This window comes from Eptesicus fuscus, chromosome 10 (assembly GCF_027574615.1).
Source record: "Eptesicus fuscus isolate TK198812 chromosome 10, DD_ASM_mEF_20220401, whole genome shotgun sequence".
NCBI classification, from domain to species: Eukaryota; Metazoa; Chordata; class Mammalia; order Chiroptera; family Vespertilionidae; genus Eptesicus; species Eptesicus fuscus.
The window spans coordinates 1,023,166-1,049,322 of record NC_072482.1 but is presented as its reverse complement, the minus strand read 5'-3'; the positions used below and the strand labels follow the sequence as shown (position 1 = coordinate 1,049,322).

Sequence of the window (26,157 nt, the reverse complement as noted above, 5' to 3'; positions counted from 1 at the left end):
TTATGTAAAGACTCAAAGCCTCCAGAGACTGCCTGTGCCTGCAGACTGATTGGTTTCAGTCTTGAGCAGCCCTCAGGCAATCGTCCACAGATTTGGGGAGAGTGTTCCAACTGGGTGGGGCAATTGCTTCTGCCTGGAGGCTAATTGTTATTCTCAGAATCTTAATGTGCCTCAGAAACTCCACACCATGGGGCAAGGTATTTTCCAATAGGTGGGTCAACTGTCTTCCCCCAGGCAAAACCACCTGGATAGCAAACGTCTGCATGAGAAAGAAGACCTCTGCAGCATGAGGCTTTTGACTCAGCACAGGAACCTAGGGTGTCTGCCTTCTGAGCTCTAACTCCAGAGCCCCAACCCTGGCTTCTGTTCACACAGCTCCAATCCACTCTGCCCCCCCTCTGCTAGAGCACAATGTGAGTGGCTACACACGAAAATTTGTGCATTGGCCCTTTAAGAGAATGCCTGCATTTCCAGCCATCTCTCCTTGGGCAAACAGCAACCCTGCTGCTTCTCACAGCCAGATGTTATGTTTGCACTTTTCTCAGTTCTGGTGTTCTTTGCCTGGGCGTCCAGCTTGGGGATTGGACCCAAGACTTCTCAGTGGCAACCCCCCAAGCTGCGATATCCCTCCAGAACTTCAGCTGTGTCTGTGGGAGCCCTCCAGCCTTCCATGTCTCTCCCCTCCTACCGGTCTGTGTGCTCTCCACGTTCTGTCCTTGGTCATCAGGGTCCTCTCCAGCTGGTCTTCAGTTGACTATTCAGGATTTTTGTTTGCATTTTAGTTGTAATTCCAGTTTGGTCCTGGAAGCGTGTCTGTATAGCATCCACTTACTCTGCCACCATTTTTTATCTCTAACCTTAACTTGTTTTTTATGACATTATTTTCCTTGAAATCCGTGGGTTTTCAGACTGGTTAGCCAGTGATAGCATTTCAGAGGCATTGATCTGTGAAAAAGCAAAGAGAGCCCTTACAAACATCTGAGCCTGGCTAGATCTTTGACTCCCAATTCTACAGAACTGTGAGAAAAAAAAATGTATTGCTTAAGTCACCCAGCTTATTGTACTTTGTTATAGCATCCCTGAGCAGAAAAAAAATGGCTTACAGGGTAATATACATAATAGAAAGTAAACTGCAAAAAATACCTTCAAAGTAAACATAAAATGGACATTAGGTGAGATAATACTCTTAGGAAGCTAGAAATAGAGGGGAACTCAATTTGATAAAGATATGTATTTTTTTTAAAAACCCTGACCAGGTGGTTCAGTAGTTGAGCATTGACCTATGAACCAGGAAAGCATGGTTCATATCCCAGTCAGGATATATTCCCAGGTTGCAGGCTCAATCCCCAGTGTGGGGCATGCAGGAGGCAGTAGATCAATGATTCTCTCTCATCATTGATGTTTCTATCTCTCCCTCTTCCTCTCTGAAATCAATAAAAATATATACTTTTTAAAAATCCTGCCGAAACCAGTTTGGCTCAGTGGATAGAGCGTCGGCCTGCGGACTGAAAGGTCCCAGGTTCGATTCCGGTCAAGGGCATGTACCTTGGTTGCGGGCACATCCCCAGTAGGGGGTGTACAAGAGGCAGCTGATGGATGTTTCTCTATCATCGATGTTTCTAACTCTCTATCCCTCTCTCTTCCTCTCTGTGAAAAATTAATAAAATATATTTTAAAAATAAAAAAATAATAATAATAATAATAAAAATCCTTACAGCTAACATACCTAATGTTGAGATACTAGATGCTTTCCCCATAATATCAAGAGTAAAGTAAGGATGTATCTCTCTCCACTGTTATTTAACATTATACGAAAGTCCTAGCTGGTAAATTAGGAAAATATAGCCCTCGCCTGTTTGGCTCAGTGAATAGAGTGTCAACCCACTGATTGAAGGGTCCTGGTTAGATTCCGGTGTGTGGAAGGCAATCAGTCGATGTGTCTCTCTTACATGTTTCTCTCTCTGTCTCTCCCCCTCCCTTCCACTCTCTCTAAATATCAATGGAAAAATATCCTTGGGTGAGGATTAACTAAAAAAGTTTTTTTAAAGAAAAGAACATATATAGCCAAAACCGGTTTGGCTCAGTGGATAGAGCGTTGGCCTACGGACTGAAGGGTCCCAGGTTCGATTCCGGTCAGGGGCATGAACCTTGGTTGCGGGCACATCTGTGCAGGAGGCAGCTGATGGATGTTTCTCTCACATCGATGTTTCTGATTCTCTATCTCTCTCTCTTCCTCTCTGTAAAAAATCAATAAAATATATTTTTTTTAAAAAAGAAAGAAAGAACATATATATAGTTTGAAAAGAAGAAAACTGTTTTTGTTAAAGATTACATGATTTTCTACATAGAAGATTTAAATAGTTGACAAAAATAATCTGGAACCAATAAGTGATTATAGCAAGGTCACATAAGATTAATATACAAATTTAATTGCCCTCCAAAGAGAAATTAGAATTTGAAATGAAAAACACAACACTAGTTACAAAGGCATAAAAAAACGGAATACTTAGGTATAAACCTAACACAATATGTCCTCGGTTCTTACGTAGAAAACTACAAAACCCTGATAAAACAACAACATCCAAATAAGCAGAGGGCTGCTCCATGTTCACAGGTTGGAAGAACCAATATGTTAAGATGTCAATTCTTCTCAACTTGATCAACATGACCACAATAAAAATTCCAACAGTATTTTGTAAAATCAACAAACTGATTCTAAAGTTTGAATGAGAAGGTAAAAGACCCACAAGAGCCATTATGACACTAAAAGAGAAGAAAAATGTTATGGACTAACACTATCTGACCTCAGGATTCAGTATGAAGCTGCAATAATTAAGTCAATAAAATATATATTTTTAAAAACATAGGAGAGTTTGGCAATGAGTATTATCATGATAGCACATCATAATATTTCTAACAGAGGGGCATTTTCCAAAATACCTAATTTTTGCTCCTCAAAACTGTCAAGAACAAGAAAAAACAACAATGATGAAAATCTGCGATTATGTTAAACCAAGAAGAGCCAAAGGAAACTAAGTAAATAGAACGTGCTCTTCCAGAACAGAAAAGGACAGTCCAAACTAAGGAGAAGTTTTTATTATTGAGTTGAATGAACTTCTTTTTTAAAAATATATTTTTTAATTTATTTCAGAGATGAAGAAAGAGGGAGAGAGAGATAGAAACATCAATGATGAGAGAGAATCATTGATTGGCTGCCTCCTGTGCCCCACACTGGGGATCGAGCTTGCAACCCGGGCATGTGCCCTGGCCAGGAATCGAACCGTGATCTCCTGAATCATAGGTTGGTGCTCAACCACTGAGACAAGCTGACCAGGCTTTGTATGAATTTCTGATATATTTTGGAGATCAAAATCTTATTGGAGAGGCTTGATCAGAAACCCCTTTGTCTTGCCTCCATTCTTTGCGTCCCTTGTCTGTCTCTCATTCTCTTAGGTGCGCCGCCTCGGTACCCCCGTTAGAAGACCCCGCTGGCCGGGGCATTTCTGGCGCCCAACGTGGGGCCCAAGAGTCGGCTCTCCGGTAAAAAAAAAAAAAAAAAAAAAAAAAAAAAAATCTTATTGGAGTGCCGAAACCGGTTTGGCTCAGCGGATAGAGCGTCGGCCTGCGGACTCAAGGGTCCCAGGTTCAATTCCGGTCAGGGGCATGTACCTTAGTTGCGGGCACGTCCCCAGTGGGGGGTGTGCAGGAGGCAGCTGATCGATGTTTCTCTCCCATCGATGTTTCTAACTCTCTATCCCTCTCTCTTCCTCTCTGTAAAAAATCAATAAAATATATTTTTTAAAAAAATCTTATTGGAGCAAGACACCCATGAAAAACACACAAAGTGTCAAAACAAGCCAGAGGAAAATCATTTGGGCAAAAAATGAAATAGGATCCCAAGTCAAATTTATAGAAAATATTCCTTTATTAACTTTTGGTCGAGAATATGTTTGTATATTTTCAGAAAACAACTCCGAGACCATGTGGATTCGAGCAATAGAGAGGAATCGACAGGACTACTCCAGCCATAAAGACAGAAGAGAAGCAGTCCAGAGATGGAAGACGCTGACGTGGTCTTCCCATACTAGCAGTTAGCAGCTGTGCATCACTGCAGGTTGCCCAGGACCAAACCAGAGAGAGTCGGACCTGCATTGCCACCATTTGTCCACCATCCAGAACTGTAATGTCAGTGCTGACATGTACACATAAGGAACTGTTGGACATTGTAATTGGGTCTCAAAAGAACTGTTGGCCCAGAAAGAAACTCACTACAGACTGATTCATTTCCTGTCACCATAACCATTATTGCTTGTCTCATTTTCAGTTCTTATAAGTGTATTTCTAATAGCACATGATCTCACTCATCTAGTGGAAATAATGAACAACATAGACTGATGAACAAGAACAGACTCAGAAACAAGGAGGCATGGATCAGACTGTCGGGCCTCAGAGGGAGGGTAGGGGAGGGTGGGGGGAGGGGGGAGAGATCAAACAAAGGACTTGTGTGCATGCATATGCGCCTAACCAGTGGTTGGGGACAACAGGGGGGTGGGGGCATGTGTGGGGAGGGGTGTGGGATGGGAATGGGGGGATGAGGACAAATATGTGATACCTTAATCAATAAAGAAATTTTTTAAAAAATCTTATTGGATATATCATTTAGGAATATATTCTCCCATTTAGTAGATTGTCTTTTCATTTCATGTTTCCTTCACTTTCAGTTGGATGAAGTCTCCTTTTTTTTTCTTTTACTCAAGAGGACATATCAAAAAAGATATTACTAAGACTGATGTCAAATAGTTTATTACCTGTTTTCTTCCAGGAGTTTTATGGTTTCAGGTCTTACATTTAAGTGTTCGATCCATTTGGAGTCTATTTTTGAATAAGGTGTAAGAAAAAATATGACCAAAAAATGGGCAGAGGACATGAAGAGACATTTCTCCAAAGGAGATATACAAATGGTCAACAGTCATATAGAAAGATGTTCAGCCCTGACTGGTTCTGCTCAGTGGATAGAGCATTGGTCCATGGACTGAAGGGTCCCGGGTTTGATTCCAGTCAAGGGCACGTACCTTGGTTGCAAGCTCGGTCCTGGCCCTGGTCCTGGTGTGCGGAAGGCAACCAATTGTCTAGCACATTGATATTTCTGTCTCTCTGTCTCTCCCCCTCCCATCCACTCTCTCTCTTAAAAAATAAATGGATTAACAACAACAACAAAAAGATGTTCAGCCCTAGTGTGTCTCAGTTAATTGGAGCATCATTCTGTACACCAAGATGTAGTGGGATCAATTCCCAGTCAGGGCACATATATAGGTTGCAGGTTTGATCCCCAGTTGGGGCGCATATGGAAGGCAACCAATTAATGTTTCTCTCTCACATTGATGTTTCTCTCTCTCTCTCTCTCTCTCTCTCATCATATTTATTTTTAACCCTCACCTGATTTTTTTCCATTGATTTTTAGAGAGAGTGGAAAAGAGAGGGAGAGAGAGAAAGAGAAACACTGATGTGAGAGAGACACATGGATTGGTTGCCTTCCACATGCCCCTGACCAAGGCTCAGAGCCTGCAACCAAGGTACGTGCCCTTGACCAGAATCAACCCCGGGACCCTTCAGTCCACAGGCTGACACTCTATCCACTGAGCCAAACTGGCTAGAGCTCAAATCAATTTTTAAAAAAGATTTTTTAAAAAAATGTTCAACATTCACTAATAATCAGGGAAATGCAAATCAAAATCATGAGATACCATCTTACACTAGTGAGAATGGCCATTATAAAAAAGTCAACCCAAGACAGGTGTTGAAATTAAAAATGGCAGCAGAGTAAGTGGAAGCTACACTGACCTGCTCCCAGGGCCAAACTAGAACTATGTGAGGAGAGTTCAGGGTTGGGAGCTCTGGGATTGGAGCTTGGTTTTCTGTGCTGAGTCATTCCCTCATGCTGCGGAGAACAAATTTCCCTGATTGACCGTGGCTATCCAGGTATTTTGGCCTGGGGGAAATGCAGTTGCCACACACTGTTGGAAGAACTCTTGGCCCATCCCGTGGCCCATAGCCTAAGGCAGTGGTCACCAACCTTTCGGACCTCATGGACCACCAGTTGGCAACCACTGGCCTATGGCCAATCAAGGTGGGTAACAGTCAGGCAGATCTCGGAAGACTTTGAGTCTTTGCCTGATCTCATTCTCAGTCTGGGGCTTGGAAAGCAGGCCTTGGTGCACACCTTGGTCCCCAGCAGAGGGAACCACAAGCTGTGGATTGCTGATAGCTTCAAACAGGGTACTCAGGACCAGTCACAAACAGCATTTGACATTGTCCTGCACTAGAGATTGGGACTCATAACAGGTCTACCTAATACATAGACACAAACCTAAATAGGTAGCCAAAATGGGGAGATAAAAAAACAAACCCCAAATAAAGAACAAGAGAATTCTCCAAAAGAAAAGCTAAATGAAATGGAGATAAGAAATTCATCAGATATAGAGTTCAGAATAATGATGTCAAACATGCTCAACAGCATGAGAAAAGATATGGTAACTATGAAACAGAAATAAAGAATGACATAGCACTAATAAAGAACACATTGGAAGGAATACACAGTAGATTAGGGGAAGCTGAGGATCAGATGAATAAATTAGAAGACAGTGTAGAAAAAAATCAATGGAGAACCAAAAAGAAAAATCAATTAAAAACTAGGACAGCATAAGGAATCTGTGGGACAATATGAAACATAACAATATTCACATAATTGGAGTGCCAGAAGGAGAAGAAAGTGAGCAAGGGATAGAGAATGTCTTTGAAGAAATAATGGCAGAGTCCTAGTGGGATTGGCTCAGTAGATAGAGTGTTGGCCTGCAGACCAAAAGCTCCCAGGTTCGATTCCGGTCAAAGGCACGTACCTTGGTTGCAGGCTCCTCCCCCTGGTCAGGGAACATGTAGGAGGCAACCAATCAATGTGTTTCTCTCACATTGATGTTTCTCTCTGTCTTTCCCTTTCTCTCCCACTCTCCTAAAAATCAATGGGTGAGGATTAACAACACCAACAACCTGAGGCAGTAAGTCACGCAGGCAGGGCCTCCAACTGGAACTCAGGCTGTGGGTCAGTATGTCCATGGTGCTGGCAGGGCCCTCACCTGGGATGGCGATAAAGGCTCTGGACAGGGTCCAGGTGCTCCAGGCTGGTACCCAGAGGGGTTTTTATTAAACCCACCTCCTGTGCACTGGACAAGGGACCTGGTGGTGCCCAGAGTAACCCTAATGCTTGGATGGCGAACCCTCCATTTTGAATAGAGCTCCCTTAGTACCCCTTCTTTTGTTGGCTTAGGGAAGGGACCAAGAGAGCTGGATAAATGTGGATTTCAGTATCCTTCTAGTGGTATCCTTCATTTCTCTTGGTGAGACTCTCTCTTAGCATTCCTTGTAGGGCAGGTGTAAAAATATATTGTAAAATGTAATATAAATGTGGGTTTTTAATAAATTAGGACATTTGCTTAGCAAATGTTATCCATGCCCTAGTTCAGTGATGGCGAACCTATGACACGCGTGTCAGCACTGACACGCGTAGCCATTTCTGATGACATGCGGCCGCATGCCGAGGATGAAACATTTGCTGCTCCTGAGGATGAAACATTTGCGACTAGATTCTTGGAGTTAGTTTTTTCCTCAAAGTGACACACTACCCGAGTTATGCTCAGTTTTTTGGCGAAGTTTGACACACCAAGCTCAGAAGGTTGCCCATCACTGCCCTAGTTGGTTTGGCTCAGTGGATAGAGCGTCAGCCTGCAGACTGAAGGGTCCCGGGTTTGATTCTGGTCAGGGGCAAATGCCTGGGTTGTGGGCTCAGTCTCCAGTAGGAGGCATGCAGGAGGCAGCTGGTTAGTGATTCTCTCTCATCATTCATGTTTCTATCTCTCTCTCCCTCTCCCTTCCTCTCTGAAATCAATAAAAAAATATTTTTTAAAAATGTTATCAACACCTCTGTTTTTTATGGCCGTTCTGAGGACTGTTCCTCCAGCAGAGGGGGAGAACCCTCCCTTGGCAGCAGTTCAGCAGAGCTCATGTGTTGGAGTAGTTGTGAAGTCAACAAGCCAAATGAAAGTAACAGCCAAGTCTTTAATCATTTCTTCAGAGGGCCCTGGTTCCTTTAGTACAGACTGGTGCTAAAAACTTACATCATGACCTGGCTGGTGTGGTTCAGTGGATAGAGCATCAGCTTGCAGACTGGAGGGTCCCGGGTTTGATTCTGGTCAGGGGCACATGCCCTGGATGTGGGCTCAGTCCCCAGTGGGGGGGGCACATGGGAGGCAGCCAATCAGTGATTCTCTCTCATCATTGATTTTTCTATTTCTCTCTCCCTCTTGCTTTCTCTTTGAAATCAATAAAAATATATTTTTAAAAAAAAATTACATCATGTGGGAGCTAAATGTGCTCAGGTGACCATGTCAGGAAATTTAGAGAGGTATTCCAACCTATGTATACAAACCTAATTATAAAGATCTCTATGTGGAACTGTCCATGTTAAGCTAAAGATGAATTTATACTGTTGTCTCCAGCCTGATCCATTATCACATGGATACTATAACCTCTCCTTGACTGGGGTTCAAACCCACAACCTTGATGTATGGGATGACCTTCTAACCAATTGAACTACCTGGCCAGAGCCATCTGCCACTTACTAATTCATCGCTCCATTCCATATTGTATATAGAGTGGATTCAGAATCATAAACTACCCCCAAGGAAAATAACTTTATTAAATAGAGTCCACTGTCTACATACAGTAAAAAAACAAACAAAAAATTATTCAAACACATGGAATTTAAATAGCATGTTATTATACAATAAATGGGTTGCCAATGAGATCAAGAAAGAAATAAAAAACTTTCTGGAAACAAATGAAAATGAACACACAACAACCCAAAATCTCTGGGACACAGCAAAAGCAGTCCTGAGATGAAAGTTCATAGCACTAACGGCCTATCTCAAAAAATAAGAAGAATTAGCCGAAACCGGTTTGGCTCAGTGGATAGAGCGTCGGCCTGCGGACTGAAGGGTCCCAGGTTCGATTCCGGTCAAGGGCATGTACCTTGGTTGCGGGCACATCCCCAGTGGGGGGTGTGCAGGAGGCAGCTGATCGATGTTTCTCTCTCATCGATGTTTCTAACTCTCTATACCCTCTCTCTTCCTCTCTGTAAAGAATCAATAAAATATATTTAAAAAAAATAAGAAGAATTAATAATAAGCAATTTAATCCTACAACTTAAAGAATTAGAAAGAGAACAACAAGAAAATCCCAAAGTAGAAGGATGAAAATAATAAAGACTAGAGCAGAAATAAATGACAAAGAGCCGAAACCGGTTTGGCTCAGTGGATAGAGCGTCGGCCTGTGGACTGAAAGGTCCCAGGTTCGATTCCGGTCAAGGGCATGTGCCTTGGTTGCAGGCACATCCCTAGTAGGGGATGTGCAGGAGGTGGCTGATCGATGTATCTCTTTCATCGATGTTTCTGACTCTCTATCCCTCTCCCTTCCTCTCTGTAAAAAATCAATAAAATATATCAAAAAAAAAAAAAGAAAAGAAATAAACGACAAAGAGACTAAAAAAAAATACAAAAGATCAATGACACCAAGAGCTGGTTCTTTGAAAGGATAAACAAGATTGATGAACTGTTAGCCAGACTCATCAAGAAAAAAAGAGAGAGGATCCAAATAAATAAAATTAGTAACAAAAGTGGCGAATTAACCAATGACACCACAGAAATACAAAGGATTGTAAGAAAATACTATGAATAACTATACGCCAACATCCTGGACAATGTGAATGAAATGGACAAATTCCTAGCCCTAACCGGTTTTGCTCAGTGGATAGAGCGTCAGCCTGCGGACTGAAAGGTCCCAGGTTCGATTCCGGTCAAGGGCATGTACCTTGGTTGTGGGCACATCCCCAGTAGAAGGTGTGCAGGAGGCAGCTGATCGATGTTTCTAACTCTCTATCCCTCTCCCTTCCTCTCTTTAAAAAATCAATAAAATATATATTTTTTAAAAAGACCACTGATCACGGACAAAAGGGGGGTGGGGGAATGCGTGGGGAGGGGTTTGGGATGGGAATGGGGGGGGGGATGAGAACAAATATGTGATACCTTAATCAATAAAGTAATTTAATAAAAAGAAGAAATGGACAAATTCCTAGAAAAATATAATCTCCCAAAACTGAATCAGGAAGAACCAGAAAACCTGAATAGGCCAATAACAACTGAGGAAATAGAAGGAGTAATAAATAAAAATTAAAAAAAAAAAAACTTCCAGCAAAAAAAAGCCCAGGTCCAGACAGCTTCCCAGGGGAGTTTTACCAAACATTCAAAGAACTAACACCTATCCTTCTCAAACTATTCCAAAACATCCAAAAGGAAGGAATATTTCCAAGCTCTCTTTATGAGGCCAGTATTATCCTAATTCCAAAACACTATATAGTGATAAAAACAGTATAAAGAAAGAGAATTAAGGCCAATATCCCTGATGAGCATAGATGTTAAAATTCTCAACAAAATGTTAGCAAATCGGATCCAGCAATATAGTAAAAAGACCATACACCATGACCAAGTGGGATTTTTTCCAGGTTGGTACAATATTCATAAATCAATAAAGATGATACATCACATAAGCAAATTGAAAGACAAAAATCACATGATCACATCAATAGATGCAGAAAAAGCATTTGACAAAATCCAACACCCATTTTTTTTTTTTTTACAATCCCTATGATATTTGAAGAAAACCTCTCTTTATTTCCTTCCAAAATAATTTTCAGGCCCCAACATCCATTTAAAAAAAAATATTTTTGTATTAATTTTAGAGAGGAAGGGAGAGGGAGAGAGAGATAGAAACATCAGTGATGAGAGAGAATCATTGACCAGCTGTCTCCTACATGCCCCCTACTGTGGATCAAGACCTCAACCTGGGCATGTGCCCTGACAGAGAATGGAACCATAACCTCCTGGTTCATAGGTCGACGCTCAACCATTGGACCACACCAGTGGGGTACAACACGCATTTTTGATAAAAACTCTCAGAAATGTGGGAATAGATGGAGCATATATCAACATGATAAAGGCCATATATGACAAACCTACAGCGAACATCATACTCGATGGGCAAAAACTAAAACCACTTCCCCTAAGAACAGGGACAAGACAGGGATGTCCACTCTCACCACTCTTATTCGACATAGCACTGGAAGTGCTAGTCATGGCAATCAGTCAAGAAAAAGAAATAAAAGGCATCCAAATTGGAAAGGAGGAAGTAAAACTCATTATTCACAGATGACATGATATTGTACATATAAAACCCTAAAGACTCCACCAAAAAACTCCTAAATTTAATAAATGAATTTGGCATTGTAGCAGGATGCCAAATTAACACCCAAAAATCAATGGCTTTTTGATACACCAATAATGAATTCCCAGAAAGAGAAACTAAACAAACAATCCCATTTGCCATTGCAAAAAAACAATGTAGATACTTAGGAGTAAACTGAATCAAGGAGGTAAAAGACTTGTACTCTTGCCGAAACCGGTTTGGCTCAGTGGATAGAGCGTCGGCCTGCGGACTCAAGGGTCCCAGGTTCGATTCCGGTCAAGGGCATGTACCTTGGTTGCGGGCACATACCCAGTAGGGGGTGTGCAGGAGGCAGCTGATTGATGTGTCTCTCTCATCGATGTTTCTAACTCTCTATCCCTCTCTCTTCCTCTCTGTAAAAAATCAATAAAATATATTTAAAAAAAAAAAAGACTTGTACTCGGAAAACTACAGAACATTGAAAAAAGAGATAGAGAAAGATAGAAACAAATAGAAGAATATACCGTGTTCAATGGTAGAATTAACATCATTAAAATGTTCATACTACATAAAGCAATCTATAGATTCAATGCAATTTCTATTAAAATACCAACAACATATTTCACAGATCAAGAAAAAATACTCCCAAAAGTTATATGGAACCAAAAAGACTCTGAATAGCTGCAGCAATCTTGAGAAAGAACAAAGTTGGAAGAATCACAATACCAGATACCAAGTTATACTACAAAGCCCCATAATCAAAACTGCCTGGCATTGACACAAGAACAGGCATATAGACCAATGGAACAGAACAGAGACCCCAGAAATTGACCCAAGCCATTACACTCAATTAATATTTGACAAAGGAGACAAGAACATATAATGGAGTTGAGACAGTCTCTTCAACAAATGGTGCTGGGAAAATTGGACAGACACATGCAAAAAAGTGAAACTAGACCACCAACTTACACCATACCCAAGAATAAACACAAAATGGGTAAAAGAATGAAATGTAAGATGGGAAACCATAAAAATCCTAGAAGAAACCACAGGCAGCAAAATCTCAGACATGTCTTGTGGCAATATGTTTACGGATACATATCTTGGGGCAAAGGAAACTAAGGAGAAAATAAAGAACAAAGTTGGAGGAATCACATCCAAATAAAAAGCTTCTGCACAGCAAAAGAAACCATCAACAAAACAAAAAGGGAGCCCGCTGTATGGCAGTGATACGTCTGATAAAGGTTTAGTATCCAGAACTTATAAGGAACTCATTCAACTTAACAAAAGGAAGACAATCCAGTTTAAAAACGGGCAAGGGACTTAAATAGACACTTCTCCAAAGCAGACATACAGAAGGCCAAGAGACATGTGAGAAAATGCTCAGTCACTGATCATCAGAGAGATACAAATTAAAATGACACTGAGGTATCACCTCACACCTGGCTGTGGGGGCCCTGTCCAGAGGATGCGGGATGTCACGGCCACTCTGAGGGTGGGAATCCTCATCAGGGTGCTTAAGGCTAATTTGCCATATGCAGGTGCAAAAGCAAGGATGCAACAATCTATGCGCTGCGCAGGGGTGCCCTTCTATCACCCAAAGACTGAGGCCACTATTTTGGCCAGAAGCCTCTTTTGTCTAAGGTGGCATAAATTATGCTGCTGAGCAGCCGGTGCAGGGCTGCGTGGTGGGGAAGATGGGTCACTGAGCATGCTGTCTCACAGGGTAAGAGATCCTTCTTCTTCTCTGCTGCATAGTATTCCATGGCGTAAATGTACCACGGCTTTTTACCCACTCATCTACTGATGGGCATGTGGGCTGTTCCCAGATCTTAGCTATTGTAACTTGTGCTGCTATGAACATAGGGGTACATATATTCTTTCTGAGTGGTGTTTCAGGATTCTTAGGATATATTCCTAGAAAAAAATATATGCAGTAATTCTCTCTCATCATTGATTTTATTTTTATTGAGTTCAGAGAGGAAGGGAGAGGGAGAGAGAGATAGATACATCCATGATGAGAGTGAATCATTGATTGGCTGCCTCCCGCACACCCCTCACTGGGGATCAAGCCCGCAACCCAGGTATGTGCCCTTTACTGGAATCGATCCTGGGACCCTTCGGTCCACACGCTGACGCTCTATTCACTGAGCCAAACCAGCTCGGGCAATAAAAATGTATTTTTTAAAAAGACAAGTATTGCTGAGGGTGTGAAGAAAAGAAATCCTTATGGACTTTTGGTGGGACTGCAAATTGGTATAGCCACTGAGGAAAGCAGTATAGAGATTACTCAAAAAACTAAAAATCAATCTACCATATGACCCAGCAATTCTACTTCTGGATATTTATACAGCAAAAACAAAAACACTAATTTGAAAAAATATATGCACTCCTAGGTTTATCATATACATAGAAGAACAGATAAAGATGTGATACATATAGACAATGAAATATTAAAATAAAAAGAATGAAATCTTGCCCTAGCTGGTTTGGCTCAGTGGATAGAGCAACAGCCTGCAGACTGAAGGCCCAGGTTCAATTCTGGTCAAGGGCACATGCCCGGGTTGTGGGCTCAATCCCTGGTGGGGGGGGCGTGTGGGAGGCAACAGATCAGTGACTTTCTCTCATCATTGATGCTTCTCTCTCTCTCCCCCTCTACCTCCCCTTTCCTCTATGAAATCATAAAAATATATTTTAAAAAATGAAATTTTGCAATTTGTGACAATATGGATGGACCTAGAGGATGTTATGCTAAGTGAAGTGAATCAGACAGAGGAAGACAAATGCCAAATGGTGTTTTTGTGGAATCTAAAGAAATGCCAGCGCTGGCCCGTGTGCTCAGTGGCTTGGCCGTAGTCCTGTGTACCGAAAGGTTGCCCATCGATTCCTGGTCAGAGCACATGTTCCAGTTGTTGGCCTGATAACACTCTCACAACTGTGTGTCTCTCTCTCTCCCCTCCTCTCTCTGTAAAAATCAATAAAAAAATATTTGAAAAAAATACTAAAAACAGCCCTAGCCTGTTTGGCTCAGTGGGTAGAGCGTCAGCCCACAGACTGAAGGGTCCCGGGTTTGATTCCAGGCAAGGGCACATGCTCGAGTTGCAGGTGCAATCCCCAGTAGGGGGCGTGCAGGATGCAGCTGATCAATGCTTCTCTTTCATTATTGATACTTCTATCTCTCTCTCCCTCTCCCTTCCTCTCTGAACTCAATAACAATATTAAAATATATATATATATATATAGCCTCAGGTGGGGATTAACAACAACAACAAAACAGATGAACAAACAAACAAAACAAAAACAGACTCAGAAACAGAGGTCAAATTGATGGTTGCTAGAGAGGAGGTGGTTGGGGAATAGGTGAAAAGGGTGAAGGGGAATATAATCAACTAGAGGCCCAGTGCACGGATTCATGCACCGGTGGGGTCCCTCAGCCTGGCCTGTGGGGATTGGCTGAAACTGGCAGTCCAACATCCCCTGAGGGACGTAGTAGTGCGCAAAGCAGCCGGCGGCCGGGGAAGAGCCCGAGCCCCCGCGGCGCTCCCACTCATCCAGGCCCTGCTGCGCCTGCTGCCACTCGGGAGGCTCGCTGCCGCTCCCCGGTAGTCTCTGCGCGCTCATCCTAGTGCGATATTGGTGTGCCCGTGACTGAGGAGCAGCCGCGAGCTCACACCCTGTCTCTCCCAATGCCGATCCCAATCCAGGTCCGGGTCCAGATGGGGGAGGGGCACACAGGGGAGGGTTCCATGGGAGAGGCTCAAGCTGCAGCAGCTGTGCTCTCCAGCCATGAGCCTAGCATCTGGTGCCCATCAGTCAGCTGTGGGCGCACACTGACCACCAGGGGGCAGCTTCTGCTTTGAGCATCTGCCCCCTGATGGTCAGTGCATGTCATAGCGACCAAACGGTCAAATGGTTTTTTTTTTACATTTGGGGTGTCTTTATTTTTTATTTATTTATTTTTTTAAATTTCTTTATTGATTAAGGTGTCACATATTTGTCCTCATCCCCCCATTCCCATTCCCCACCCCTCCCCACGGATGCCCCCACACCCCTGTTGTCCTTAACCATTGGTTAGGCTCGTATGCATGCACACAAGTCCTTTGGTTGATCTCTCCCCCCTACCCCCTCCCTCTCCTACCCTCCCTCTGAGGCCCGAAATGAGCGAGATCATGTGTCACTAGAAATACACTTATAAGAACCGAATGTGAGACGAGCAATAATACTTATGCTGACAGGCAAATGAATCAGTCTGTAGTGAGTTTCTTTCTGGACCAACAGTTCCCTTGAGACCCAATTTCAACGTCCACCAGTTCCTTATGTGTACATGTCGGCACCGACCCTTCAGCTCTGGATGGTGGACAAATGGTGGTAATGCAGGTCCGACTCCCTCTGGTTTGGTCTCGCCCGGATGCAGGGGCGCGGCTTCACCCGGACCTGGGACCCAGCTTCACCCAGGCCCCGGGGCGCATGGCCTCACCCGGACTCAGGTGTGTGCAGCCTCACCCGGTCCCGGGATCCAGCCTCATCCGGACCCAGGGGCGCGTGGCCTCACCCGGACCCAGGGGCGTGGCCTCACCCGGACCCGGGACCCAGCCTCACCTGGATCCAGGGGCGCACGGCCTCATCTGGACCCGGGACCCAGCCTCACCCGGATCCAGGGGCGCACGGCCTCACCCGGACCCAGGATCCAACTTCACCTGGACCCAGGGGCGCACGGCCTCACCCGGACCTGGGATCCAGCTTCTCCTGGACCCAGGGGCGCGTGGCCTCACCCGGACCCAGGTGTGTGCGGCCTCACCCGGTCCCGGGATCCAGCCTCACCCAGACCCAGGGGCGTGTGGCCTCTCCCAGACACAGGGGCGCGGCCTCACCCGGACCTGGGACCCAGCCTCACCCGGACCCAGGTGTGTGCGGCCTCACCCGGTCCCGAGATCCAGCCTCACCCAGACCCAGGGGCGCGTGGCCTCTCCCGGACCCAGGGGCGCGTGGCCTCTCCCAGACCCAGGGGCGTGGCCTCACCCAGACCCGGGACCCAGCCTCACCCGGATCAAGGGGCACACAGCCTCACCCAGACCTGGGATCCAGCTTCACCCGGATCCAGGGGCGCACGGCCTCACCCGGACCCGGGACCCAGCCTCACCCGGATCCAGGGGCGCACGGCCTCACCCGGACCCGGGATCCAGCTTCACCTGGACCCAGGGGCGCGTGGCCTCACCCGGACCCAGGTGTGTGCGGCCTCACCCGGTCCCAGGATCCAGCCTCACCCAGACCTAGGGGCACGTGGCCTCTCCCGGACCCAGGGGCGTGGCCTCACCCGGACCCAGGACCCAGCCTCACCCGGATCCAGGGGCACACGGCCTCACCCGGACCCGGGATCCAGCTTCACCCGGACCCAGGGGCGCGTGGCCTAACCCGGACCCAGGGGTGCATGGCCTCACCCGGATCCGGGAGCGCGCGGCCTCACCCAGACCCGGGACCCAGCCTCACCCGGATCCAGGGGCACGTGGCCTTACCCGGACCCAGGGGCGCAGCCTCACCCAGACCCGGGACCCAGCCTCACCCGGATCCAGGGGCGCACGGCCTCACCTGGACCCGGGATCCAGCTTCACCCAGACCCAGGGGTGTGTGGCCTCACCCAGACCCTCAAATGGTTGCTTAGGCTTTTATATATATACTAGAGGCCCGGTTCACAAAATTCGTGCACGGAGGGGGGTGTCCCTCAGCCCAGACTGTACCCTCTCCAATCTGGGACCCCTTGAGGGATGTCTGACTGCCCATTTAGGCCCAATCCTGGTGGGATCGGCCTAAACAGGCAGTCGGACATCCCTCTCACAATCCAGAACTGCTGGCTCCCAACTGCTCGCCTGCCTACCTTCCTGATTGCCCCTAACCACTCCGCTGCCAGCCTGGTTGATGCCTAACTGCTCCCCTGCCAGCCTGTTTGCCCCAAACTTCCCTCCTCTGCCAGCCTGGTCACCCCTAACTGCCCTCCCCTGCAGGGTTGATCGCCTCCAACTGCCCTCCCTTGCAGGCCTGGTCCCTCTCAACTGCCCTCCCTTGCAGGCCTGGTGCCGCCCAACTGCCCTCCCCTGCTGGCCATCTTGTGGTGGCCATCTTGTGTCCACATGGGGGCAGGATCTTTGACCACATGGGGGCAGCCATCTTGTGTGTTGGAGTGATTGTCAATCTGCATATTCCTCTTTTATTAGATAGGATAGAGGCCTGGTGCAGGGGTGGGGGCCAGCTGGTTTGCCCTGAATGGTGTCCTGGATCAGGGTGGGGGTTCCCTTGGGGCATGGGGCGGCCTGAGCAAGGGGCCTGTGGTGGTTTGCAGGCCAGCCACGCCCCCTGGCGACCCAAGTGGAGGCCCTGGTGTCTGGAATTTATTTACCTTCTACAATTGAAACTTTGTAGCCTGGAGCGGAGCCAAGCCTCCTGCTCACTCCATGGCTAGCAGCCATTTCTGTTGGGGTTAATTCACCTTCTATAATTGAAACTTTGTAGCCTGGAGTGGAGGCCTAGGCCAGCCAGGGCAGGTGGAAAGCTTGACTTTCTCCACTGCCTGGGGCAACCCTGGCCTGCTCTCTCCAGCTCCGTTGCTGCTGCCATTTCTGTTTGGATTTGTTTACCTTCTATAATTGAAAATTTGTAGCTTGAGTGGAGGCTTAGGCCTGCAAGGGCAGGCGGAGAGCTTGGCTTCCTCTGTTGCCTGGGAAACCTTGCTCTTTGTGGCTGTAGCCATCTTGGTTGGGTTTATTTGCATATCTGCTCCTGATTGGCTGATGGATGTGACTTGTGGGCATGGCTTGTGGGTGTAGCGGAGTTAGGTTCAATTTGCATATTACTCTTTTATTAGGTAGGATAGACTAGAGGCCTGGTGAATGAAATTCAAGCACCAGTAGGGTCCCTAGGTCTGGCAGACGATCAGGGCCGATTGGGGCCTTCTGGCTGCTGGTCAGGGCCTTCCTTCATTCTGCACTTCCCTCTGGTGGTCAGTGCATGTCATAGCGAGTGATTGAACTCCCAGTCTCCCAGTCAAACTGCCAAGGGGACAATTTGCATATTAGGCTTTTATATATATGCTTTTATATATATGAAATTCATGCACAGTGGGGGAGGGGGTGTCCCTCAGCCCAGCCTGCACACTCCTGGGGATCAGGCCTAAACTGGCAGTCGGACATCCCTCTCGCAATCTGGGATCACTGGCTCCTAACTGCCCACCTGGCTGTCTGCCTGATCGCCCCTAACCATTCTGCCTGCTAACCTGCTCACCCCCAACTGCCTCCCCGCCGGCCTTCTCACCCCCAACTCCCCTCCCCCCCTGCTGGCCTGATCACTTCCAACTGCCCTCCCCTCCTGGCCTGATCGCCCCTAACCACCTCTGCCTTGGCCCCGCTTCCATGGCTTTGTCTGGAAGGACTTCCAAAAGGTCTCCTGGAAGATCTCCCAGTCTAATTAGCATATTACCCTTTTATTAGTATAGATTATATATATAGATAAGATTGTGATAAGTTTACAAGGCTACAGATGACAACTAGGATTAATAGGGTGATCACATTGTAAGGTATATAAATGTTGAGTCAGTTTTTGAACACCTAAAACTAATATGTTTTGTACCAATTACACAAATTATACACACACACACACACACACACACACATATATATATATACTTAAATAATATATATATAATTTATAATACTAAAAACATCTGAATAAATTTTGGACTCTTGGTTAACAATAAGGTATCAATATTAGTTCATTAATTGTAAGAAATGTAAGATACTAATTAATATATTAATAAGAAAGTAGTGAAGGATGTAAGGGAATTCTGTACTATCTTCTCAATTTTTCTGTAAATTTAAAACTTTTCTTTTAAAAAAATATATATTTTATTGATTTTTTTACAGAGAGGAAGGGAGAGGGATAGAGAGTTAGAAACATCGATGAGAGAGGAACATCGAACAGCTGCCTCCTGCACACCTCCTACGGGGGATGTGCCCGCAACCAAGGTACATGCCCTTGACCGGAATCGAACCTGGGACCTTTCAGTCCGCAGGCCAACGCTCTATCCACTGAGCCAAACCAGTTAGGGCTAAAACTTTTCTATAATTAACGTTTACAATAACAAAACACTATGGGATACGACATAGTGATTGGACTGTCTAAAACTAGAGAGCCTGCCCTAACCGGTTTGGCTCAGTGGATAGAGCGTCGGCCTGCAGACTCAAGGGTCCCAGGTTCGATTCTGATCAAGGGCATGTACCTTGGTTGCGGGCACATACCCAGTAGGGAGTGTACAGGAGGCAGCTGATCAATGTTTCTCTCTCATCAATGTTTCTAACTCTCTGTCCCTCTCCCTTCCTCTCTGTAAAAAAATCAATAAAATATAGATTTTAAAAACATATAAAATAAAATAAAACTAGAGAGCCTGTTAATACCAAATGCACAAAGGGGAGCTCTCGTATGCATGTTGGTAGCTGCTGTGAGTAGGTTCTTTTTGTTTTGTTTTTATCACAAACTAGAGGCCCGGTGCACGAAATTCATGCACAGGGGGTTGTCCCTCAGCCCAGCCTGCACCCTCTCCAATCTCAGACCCCTCGATGGATGTCCGACTGCCCATTTAGGCCCGATCCTGGTAGGATCGAGCCTAAACGGGCAGTCGGATATACCACTCACAATCCAGGACTGCTGGCTCCCAACTGCTCGCCTGCCTGCCTTCCTGATTGCCCCTAACTGCTTCTGCCTGCCAGCCTGATCACCCCCTAACCACTCCCATGCCAGCCTGATTGATGCCTAACTGCTCCCCTGCCAGCCTGTTTGTTCCTAACTGCCCTCCCCTGCAGGCCTGGTCACCCCCAACTTCCCTCCTCTGCTGGCCTGGTCACCACTAACTGCCCTCCCCTGCAGGCTTGATCATCTCCAACTGCCCTCCCTTGCAGGCCTGATCACTCCTAACTGCCCTCCCCTGCTGGCCATCTAGTGGTGGCCATCTTGTGTCCACATGGGGGCAGCCATCTTGTGTGTTGGAGCGGTGGTCAATTTGCATATTACTCTTTTATTAGGTAGGATAGGACTTGTTATTTGTCACCCTTAATTCTGAGTAAGCATAATCTTGGCCTGGGGCTCATGTCCATCTGCCCGTTCACCTTGAGCACTGTCTCATCCCCACTTGGCTTTCCAGAGCTGCGCCCTTCACAGCGAAGCTCTGCGAGTTTACCCTGTTCAAACTTGGGCTTCTTCAGCATTTGACTTCTCTTTCTTTTTTAAAAAAAAATATGTTTTTATTAATTTCCAAGAGAGAAAGGGAGAAAGAGAGAAACATTGATTGGCTGCTTTCTGCACACCCCCTACTGGGAATCAAGCCCACAACCTGGGAGTGTGCCTCAATCAGGAATCAAACCGTGACCTCCTGGTGCATGGGCTGATGCTCAACCACTGAGCACACCGCTGGGCAGCATTTGACTTTCCTAACAAAGAAATCGTGGAGTGGTAAATAGACTGGCAAACCTTCTCCGTGTCTTTCCAATGCTGCCTGGGATCAGCTTACTGACATCTTTCAAGTCATTTGTCTGCACTCTCAGGTCATGATTCCCATCATCTTCTGGATTTGACAGACCTGTTTATGAGATAAGAGGTCTTCTGAATCTGATTGTTTTTAACTTTTCTTTAATTAAAACCAACACAAAACAGATGAAGCAAATAACCATCGGCAGTCTTGACATCAACATGAGCTTCAATCATAGTTAGCCACATTTTTTTTTTTATATACTTTATTGATTTTTTTACAGAGAGGAAGGAAGAGGGATAGAGAGTTAGAAACATCAATCAGCTGCCTCCTGCACACTCCTACTGGGGATGTGCCCGCAGCCAAGATACATGCCCTTGACTGGAATCGAACTTGGGACCTTTCAGTCCGCAGGCCGACGCTCTATCCACTGAGCCAAACAGGTTAGGGCAGTTAGCCACGTTTTTACCATGGAGCACATTTTGTCTGACACAGATAAGATCCATGCCACGACGCAGGTAATATCCATGCCACGACACGGGTAAGATCCATGCCATGACACAGGTAAGATCCATGCCACGACACGGGTAAGATCCATGCCATGACACAGGTAAGATCCATGCCATGACACAGGTAATATTGATGCCACGACACAGGTAATATCCATGCCATGACACGGGTAAGATCCATGCCACGACACAGTAATATCTATGCCACGACACGGGTAAGATCCATGTTCAGGCAGCTCGGGCCCTGAACACCCTCAGTAATTTGGGTTTCTAACTGCAGTTTCATCATTCTGCAGGCCCGTGAAGCTCACTTGAAAGACATGACCCCTGTGGCCCTCAGACGTGACTTTGGTTCCTGAGTCCTTGTGACTAGCGTTTTCCCAATCTTCCTTACATTGCACAGAGCTGGCCCTTTCACGCACAGATTTATCTTAGAGAACAGATCAGACCCTTTCTTCTCGGCTCCTTTTTGCCACCTTTTGTGAGCACTTGTTCTTGCCCACCGCCACGGTGCTGCTCACAAAGCCAGAGGCTGTGAGTAGGTTCTTTTTAAAAATATATATGTTTAGCCCTGGCTGGTTTGGCTCAGTAGAGTGTCTGCCTGCGACCAAGGGGTCCCAGTTCACTTCCAGTCAAGGGCACGACATAGCGACATATCGATTGGAGGCTCCTCCTCAGCCCAGGGCCCTGATTAGGGTTAGTGCAGGAGAAAACCAATCGATGTGTTTCTCTCTGTTTTTCTCTCTCTCTAAAAAAATCAACGGAAAAATATCTTTTGGTGAGGATTTATATATATATATATATATATATATACACACACACACATACACACACTAGTGGCCCGGTGCACAAAATTCATGCACATTAAAAGGGGGTTAGAGGAAATAATTTAATATTGCTATTTGCCTTTTCTCTATAGTAGCAGTGTCAAAGATGAAAGAAAATTAGTAAAATGTATATGAAAACCTTCCTCCTGTCAGAGTCTGGGGTGAACCACAGGACCCAGAGTCAAGTCCCTGCCCACCCACATGCGCCTCAAAATCGCATGAGACCCGAGAACTCAAGATGGCAGCGTAGGTAAACATCTAAACTGCAGCCATACACAACAATTTCAAAACTACAACTAAAGGACAAAACCTCTATCACCCAGAGCCACGGGCGGGCTGGCTGAGTGGAAGATCTACAACTAGACAGAAAGAGAGAGGAGCGTTCAGGGCACAAACGCTGAAAAGCTGAGGTACGGGGGCGCGCGCGCGCAATACAGGCTGGCGGAGGATCCCAGCTGGCGGCGAGGGTTGCTTTCTTCAACCCGAAGGGGAGACACGTGGCACCCAAACTCCTACGGGGAGAAGCATCCTTGATGCTTCTCTGTCTCTGGACTGTCTGCCATCGGGTCGGAAAGTGAGGGTGGCTTGCTTGCAGAGCTGTGTGGAGGAATAATTGTTTGCTGCACTGGGGCGTGAGACGCGGGGACGTGGTCGGAGACGCAGGAAGGCTGGCTGCCAGCCATTGCTGTTTGCCACGCCGTAGCCTAGTGATGCCCTGAGACCCTGCCCCGCACAACCTACAAACCTACCCAAGCTCCAAGCAGCGGTTTTTGCATATGAATGGATCGCCGCTTAACCTAGCAACCAGTTCAGACAGCTCCGAAATCTCCAAATCCCAAGCAGGGAGGAGAGGACTGGAATTCTCCTGTAGCCCCGGCAGGTTGGCCTCAGACAGTAGCTGACCTGCACCCCACTGGAGATCCAGAAGCCAGTGTAACTAGTGGTCAGTGTGAGACACAGATTTAAACTCCTCACATCCATAAGTGACACATTCAGGTGGCAGACTCAGTGAGCACCAAAGCCCCACTGAAACAAGTCCTGCCCCATAAGCGTGTCTCCAGTGCAGCAGTTATAAAAACAGTGGGTCCCCACAGCCAATTGGCCTGGAGGACAATTCTGCCCAGTGTATCAACAGCAATCAAGGCTTAACTACACCAAGACTTTGCACTCAGCTCATAAAGGGGTGTACCAAGACCGTCCACCTCAGGTGATTGGGGAGGCTGAGCTACTGGCCCTATAGGTCACCTACCACACAAAGCTGCTCCATCAACACAGGGAAGCAGCCAAAATGCGGAGGCACAGAAACATGTCACGAATGAAAGAAATGGAGGAAAGCAAACTACGGGATGACATAGAGTTCAAAACCACATTTATAAGGTTACTCAAGAATCTTCTAAAAACTGTGGAGAAACTTGATGAGACCTTCAAGGACCTCAATGAGAATGTCAAAAAAAATGGAAAAGGACCAGTCAGAAATTAAGCATACACTGTCTGAAATAAAGAATATACAGAAACTCAACTGTAGATCAACATACCCCAAGAATCAAACCAAAGATCTGAAATATGAGGAAACAAAAAAACACCCAGAGAAAACAAAAAATATGAGGAAACAAAAAACACCCAACCAAAAAGAAAAAAGGATCCAAAAATATGAAGATAATGTAAGGAGCCTCTGGGAAAACTTTAAGCATACCAACATCTGAATTTTTGGGGTTCCAGAAGAAGAGAGAGAGCAAAATATTGAAAACCTGTTAGAAGAAATAATGACAGAAAACTTTCCCCACCTGGTGAAAGAAATAGACTTACAAGTTCAGGAAGCGCACAGAACCCCAAACAAGAGGAATCCAAAGAGGACCACACCAAGACACATCATAATCAAAATGCCAAGGGCAAAAGACAGAGAGAATCTTGAAAGCAGCAAGAGAGAAACAGTTAGTTACCTACAAGGAGCACCCATACGACTGTCAGCTGATTTCTCAACAGAAGCTATGCAGGCCAGACGGGAATGGCAAGAAATATTCAAAGTGATGAACGGCAAGAACCTACAACCAAGACTACTCTACCCAGCAAAGCTATCATTCAGAATTGAAGGGCAGATAAAGAGCTTCACAGATAAGAAAAAGCTAAAGGAGTTCATCACCACCAAACCAGGATTACACGAAATGCTGAAGGGTATGCTTTAAGAAGAGGAAGAAGAAAAAGGTAAAGATAAAAATTATGAACAACAAAAAGACATCAAATACATACCTATCAACGAGTGAATCTAAAAATCAAGTGAATAAAAAGTCTGAAGAACAGAATGGACTGGTGAATATAATGGAATCAGGAATATAGAAAGGGAGTGGACTGACAGTTCTCAGGGGGAAGGGGGTCTGAGAGGTGTGGGAAGAGATTGGACAAAGGTCTTACACCTATGGATGAAGACAGTGGCGGCGGGTAAGGGCATGGGGTGGGGAATCAGGTGGAGGGGAGCTATGGGGGAAAAAAAGAGGAACACTTGTAATAATCTGAACAATAAAGATTTATTTTTTAAAAAAATCGCGTGAGACCCAGAGCCAGCCGGCCCCTGCCCCCATTGGGCTAGATCCAGACCTGGCCACTCCCACCATTGCCAAGCACTGCCTGGCAGGGGACGTAGCCACAGGTCCCCTGGCCCCACACCAGGATGGGGGGGGGTGTCCTGAGGTCCTCCAGCCCAGACCAGGGTGGGGGGCATGCCTTGAGATCCCCCTTCAAGCTCCACCAGGTGGGGGACATGGCCTGAGGTCCCCTGTCAGGTGGGGGGCATGGCCTGAGGTCCCCTGTCAAGTCCACAGGGGCAGGGGAGGGCGTAGCTTCAGGTCCCTGCTGATTGCTCATTAAGGCTCTTTATGGGAACTTGGCCTCAGCTGTGGGTGCAGCCATCTTTGTGACGGAGTGATGGTCAATTAGCATATTCCCTCTTTATTAGATAGGATATATATACATACATATATATATATATATTCCCTCTTTATTAAATAGGATATTCCCTCTATATTAGATAGGATATATATATATATATATAATATTTTATACATATATATGTGTGTATATATATATAAAAATAGGATATTCCCAAAAAAAAAAAAAAAAAAAAAAAAAAAAAAAAATAAAAATAAAAATAGGATATTCCCTCTTTATTAGATAGGATATATATATGATATATATATATAAATACGATATGATATATATATAAATCATACAATATACAATATGATATATATATATGTGTGTGTATATATATATATATATATATATATATATATTGATTTCAGAAAGGGATAGGGAGAAACATCAGCTGCCTCCTGCACGCCCCCTATTGGGGATCAAGCCCGAAACCCGGGCATGAGCCCTTCACCAAAATCGAACCTGGGGCCCTTCAGTCTACAGGCCAACGCTCTACCCACTGAGCCAAACCGGATTTTTAACTCTGGTAAAGAAAATCTTACTTTTACATTGTAGTCTGCATTCTAAACAGGTGTGTAAGGGGATGTGATCACACAGATCTTGGTGGTTCTGATTAGTAAGTGGAGTTCAATGAATGAGGTTGCAGAGTGCACTGGAAGCTTGGATCAAGTTAACCTCTGCAATGATCACAACTAATAAATAAAGCTTTCTACCACGAACACGGTCCGTTGTTCTCACGTTACAAACCTACGGACACAACGCTGTAGAGTCCCGCCCTCCGCCCCGCCGCCGGCCACAGGGCGCCGCTCCCGGCCCGGCGGGCTCCGCCGCCAGGACCCCGCAGAGGGGCCGGCTTACCGGGAAGACAGCCACGCGGACGCAACCCACGCGAGCGGCCGCAGGGCCGCCGCCCCTTCCCGCGCCCGGGGATTCCAACCTCCCGCACGGGACGCGGGGACGCGGGGACGCGAGACCGGGCGGCTCCGGGCGTGAGCGAGAGGAGCCCCTCCCGCCGGGGCGGGGCCTGCGGGGCGGGGCGGGGCCTGTGGGGAGGGGC

General features: G+C 46.0%; 1 long non-coding RNA gene across 2 annotated transcripts; it reads right to left on the bottom strand.

The window, feature by feature from the left end:
- Window positions 1-887: 887 nt before the first annotated feature.
- On the bottom strand, window positions 888-26,074 carry LOC129150451 (uncharacterized). 2 transcript variants are annotated; one of them, XR_008557205.1, is made up of 3 exons: window positions 25,959-26,074; window positions 20,839-20,947; window positions 888-945 (listed from the first exon to the last, which is right to left on the bottom strand). It is a non-coding gene; the product is annotated as an uncharacterized LOC129150451 (long non-coding RNA). The 2 variants fall into 2 exon arrangements; XR_008557204.1 differs by lacking the exon at window positions 888-945 and having other exon boundaries at window positions 20,591-20,947.
- Between the last annotated feature and the right edge of the window lie 83 nt (window positions 26,075-26,157).